General features: G+C 34.5%; 1 protein-coding gene across 4 annotated transcripts in view; it reads left to right on the top strand.

Annotated features, from left to right (window-relative positions):
* The window catches only part of LOC108965591 (cGMP-dependent protein kinase, isozyme 2 forms cD4/T1/T3A/T3B), a 127,255-nt gene that overhangs the window by 31,245 nt on the left and 91,250 nt on the right, over window positions 1–4,760 (top strand). The gene's annotated exons all lie outside the window — the stretch shown is intronic.

Raw genomic sequence — 4,760 nt, 5'->3', positions numbered from 1 at the left:
TTTAAGGAACAAATAATTTTAAATTAAATTAAATGTACAGTGACTACAAATATTAATCGCACAATTTGTTTTTGTATATAAAATTGAGAAAAAGTCAGTCAAAAATCATCTTTCTATAAAGAATTTAAAAAATTGCGCCGTCATAATACAAAGAAAACAAAGAAGAAAATAAAAATAACATGATTTCTGGTCAAACCTGTCAAATCAGTCTAAAGACAATAATATTATGGCGAACAAATATGATGATCAGTTATTTTAAATTTAATATGCATATATGTATATTTTTAATTCATATTAATCAACAAAAATAAATAAATAAATGTATCAGCTAAAAAATAATAATAATAATAATAAAACCATGAAAAATCAAATATGAAACTTAATGTGATACTCGCTTCAAACAAAAATTGAATAACTGCTTTGAAAAATCCATAAAATCAGTTAATTGACAACAGCGACAATAAAATAATATTCTCGAGATTGAAAATGAAGCTGAAAACATATTTTTACTGGTTGTAAACTGAAAATTACGATTTTTTCTTTCCAACGTTCGGTATTATTTGTTGCCGTCACTATATATACATATATTATGTAAAATATACAGGTTGCCTGTAAAAATGTATAAACTTGTCCTGTGCATGCTTAGTTTAGGTTTGGTCAGGTAAATAGGCTGACCTTTCCTGAGGTCACGAATAATGCCACTTCCACCGCTAATCTCCAGCCTGTCCGTAGTGATGCACAGAACTTCTAGTGTGGATCAAAAAGGCCATCGCATATCGACAAAGCGCTTAGTGTTTGGGACAAATTTATCGAGGCGGTTGCTATCAATTCCAGTTAATGCTACGCTCAGTGTATGAATAAAAATAGCTCAGATGGCCTTTTTAATAAAATGGTATTCCTTAGGTTACCTTCAATTACCTCAACTGCAACATTTCCACGTTGAATCGTCGGCGTTATGTATCGTTCCTAAGCTCACAGAATTCTCTCGTTTAGAAATTCTTATTGAACTAATTTCTCGAATGCAAAACTCGATTGTAGTGTCCCTTTTTTTTTAATTTTTTTTTTTTTTTTTTTTTTTTGTCAATGCGAGTGCTCTGTTTCGTTATTAGTTAAGTGTGATATTTTGCGCAATAAAACAAAACAAAGGTTTCAGGTTTGTTTGTAAACTTCTTCTAAGAGCTTGACTTTGTAAAATGCTTCAGATTTTGGCGTACTAGCTGAACTTTACTTATGTGGTCTAGAAAAGTCTTTGATAAACCTTCTCTTTACATTAATTTACTGGGTCCTCTGTACAATGTAACATACGGATGGCCTTTTTTACGTTTTTGGTAACATCGCTGTGATCTTCTTCATTCATTTAAAATTTTCGAACATTCGTTTTGAGATTGTGATAAGTACTTGTTTCTTAATTAACTTAAGCTCTTATAAGTGCGAATTTCTTGTACTCAGGACACGATTAAATTAAGTCCTTCTAATAGCGAATTTCATGACGTCAAAAAATACGTTGAAACCAATTCTTCTATGATATTTTCGTTTTGTTTGGGTTTCATCTCAGATTAATTGAGTGGCTACTGTTTTTTTTTTTTTGTTTTTCAATTTTACAGTTTTTCTTTAACCCTTTATACATACATATTCATATAGACCTGGAGGGGAAAAATTTAAAATTTTTTAACAAGCAGAGGTGAAAGAAGACAACATGTCGTTAAGCCCTTTTTATACCTTCTATCCGATGTCAGCACTTAATTGTTTCAATATTGACTTACTGTGTCTTTAGTGGGTGGGTTTAGCGAAAGAGTCCTCATATATTCTTAAGTTATCTCATGATTTCTGTAAATTTGTTCAAGTAGCCGATAAAAATATTGCATCCGTAAGCTTATTGACTTTAACCTTATATKATTTGCAAATATTTAGTGCTTCGATATTATTACGCAAAGTGTTTATATCTTTTTTATTGCTCATTATTTCTTTGTTAGTATTTTATATATTGTTTTTGTATTTATTCGTTGTTGTAGTTGTTTTTGCACTTTTACTCAATGTATTTGCACTGTACATTTCATAATGTTCTCTTTATTGTCACCGCCATGCCGTCATGTGAYCACATGCCACAAATACCCATGAAAGCAATGAGCCGTTCCCGTCGTGCACCACACCCCTTGCCGTGCTACGCGCTTCACACCTCACAAACGTTCCCAACACACATTTAAAGACTTATTTCATTTGCCATTTTGACGCTATCGCGCCTTAGCRGCTTAACTGATCAAACGTGTCGCGCTGTCAACACAGTTACCAACTAAATAAGTGACTACCCAATTTTTTATACAATATTTTAACTATTTTTAAATATAGTATACTTGAAAAGCGTAACAGCGCCCGAAAAGGCACAGAAATAATAACTAAATTAAGCAATACACACGAGGAAGGAAGGCGGCAAGTGGCGCGGTGTTGCAAAGCCATCGATCACGCGAAAAAGCGCGACTATTTGCAAAAAAAAAGTATTTAACAGTAAATAATGAATAAAAACTTTAAGCCAATAACAGGCGGCAGCCGTCAGGCGGCAGCCGTCAGGCGGCAGCCGTCAGGCGTTAGGCGTTGGCAGCCTTTATGAAAGCGTCCAATAAAAACGTTTTAATTCACTTTAATCCCTTGTGAAAAGCAACATGCCACTGTCGGATTACGACGACTCCACGATGTTTGTGGTRGTCTCAGCGCCTGGCACGCAGAGTTGTAGTGGGGTGCTTCAACGTTGGTAGGACTGGCGTGCGCATTGCATTCAACAACAAGTGCGGCGGTTTTCATTTGAATTGTTATTTTCGCCTTTTGTCCGTCCACCGACTGTCTTTTTAACGGCGGTGATTTATGTTTATCGTTCGTACGATCKCTGCAGCGTCTATCGCCCGCTAATTTCTTGATTTACTACCTTGTTCGCAGTTTGCTGCTTTCGATGTTTGTTTTGTTGKCACTTTGCTATTTTCAAATTGGTGGTTGCCAATTAACGCGTTRCTGCACTATATTTTATATTTATCTTTAATTGGCGTTGATTTTACTGTGTAATTTATTTGTAAAAATTTATTGTTGCCAATAAAATGCGACAATTAAAATAAGTACATACTTATTGCACTTGCAAAATAAAAAATCAGCTGATCATATCCTCCTCTTCTACATGCCTTATAGGATTTTTATTTACTCGGCACTTGCTAGGTTCGAACAATATTGATATAGAACCTTGTTTCCACCTCAAACAAGTTAAGATYTGCATGAACGTTTACAAAACATTGAGCTTGTAAGGCAAAGGTCTTATTTTAAATGKTGATCCATTCCGATATATTTTCCGCATTGACTTTAGACTTCAATCGACAATCGACCGACTGAATACGTAAAATTATCGAAGTGTTCTCTCAATAAATCCATTGATTGATGCAGTGTGTGCGAAGTGGCGCCGCGATCATGATCTTYAATTTTAGGCATCAAATAGTCGCCATTGACAGTTACGTTCTCACCGACATAATTTTTGACGAAGTTTTACCGATGATTCTACCGGCYCACAAACTACACTAAACCGTAATTTTTTCTGGATAAAATTACAGCTCTTGTATCTCTTCAGATTGCTCTTCGTTTCAGATGCGACAATTTTGCTTGTTTACATACCCATTGAGCCAGAAATGGGCCGCGTCGCTGAACAAAACTCTACTCAGTTGAATTAATTGCTCGTCATGAAATGTTAAGTTTTCTTGTTATCCTTTTTTTATACTTTGAAAATAACGAAGCGGACACCTACCATGCCTACTTCTTAACTATATCCTTTAAAATTTCATCACATTCCTTCACTTTACAATAGATAAATCGAACAACAGTGAAGATAAGGGAATAAAACTTGGCACRAATAGCTTGTCCAATACCCTTCCTCAAAAAAGGTAGAGATCGGATTATATATTTTCAAGCCTCCACATACCGAAATGAGGTTCACTCAACCTACAGTTGGTTTTATCGAAAATTATCAGGCAATCTGTTGGACATCTTTCTCTTATRCTAATGTAGCCTGGTGCTAAGAAGGTATCATATCCGTTCATATGTATACCCAATTATTGCTTTTGTCTTTCAGATTGATTTTTTAKCAATTAATAAAACCATTGAGTAATGAACTTTCAATATATAACCCCAATTTTTATACCATGAACCCGATGTATATGCTGAGTCTTTTTATATTTCTTTCTCTATATACGCGACTTTGTACCTCAATTTTTGATCGCTGATCAATAAGYAAAGCAGGGGATATCACACTTAGATTGTTATGTACAGTGTAGATAAATATCAGCTAGCGGCAAAACGCCCTGAAATCTGCTTAGGTGTTTTATTTCTTAATCTTTTATTTCAYCTGCATGTCTAAAAATACGAGATCCAAGCTGTTTTTGCATTGAACTGGCAAAATCGGGATATTCGAGAAGGAMGTRTTGAGATGATTCTATCGCATATTTATTCAAACAGCTCATACAGGTAGTAAGGTGGTCAATCTTTCTGCTTGAATTTCGATCGRAAAAGGTGGACCTTACTGTTCCCTACACCTTTTACGATTCACCTTGTGCCATAAAGATTTTGAGATATGAGTCCATTAGTGAGTTTGAGTCCATTAGTGAACCACAAGTAGCCAACGGAGCTTCGACACGTTCCCATTTTGCAGTTATTGAGACTTAAATTTTATTTTTTAATCTAATTTGTTAATTTTAATTATTTTTTTTATTTTATTTTTAAATTATGATTCCTTT

The sequence above is a fragment of the Bactrocera latifrons genome, unplaced genomic scaffold, assembly GCF_001853355.1.
Source record: "Bactrocera latifrons isolate USDA-ARS-PBARC rearing strain unplaced genomic scaffold, ASM185335v1 scaffold_142, whole genome shotgun sequence".
NCBI classification, from domain to species: Eukaryota; Metazoa; Arthropoda; class Insecta; order Diptera; family Tephritidae; genus Bactrocera; species Bactrocera latifrons.
The sequence above is the reverse complement of the archived record's forward strand: the minus strand, read 5'-3'. Positions and strand labels throughout refer to the sequence as shown.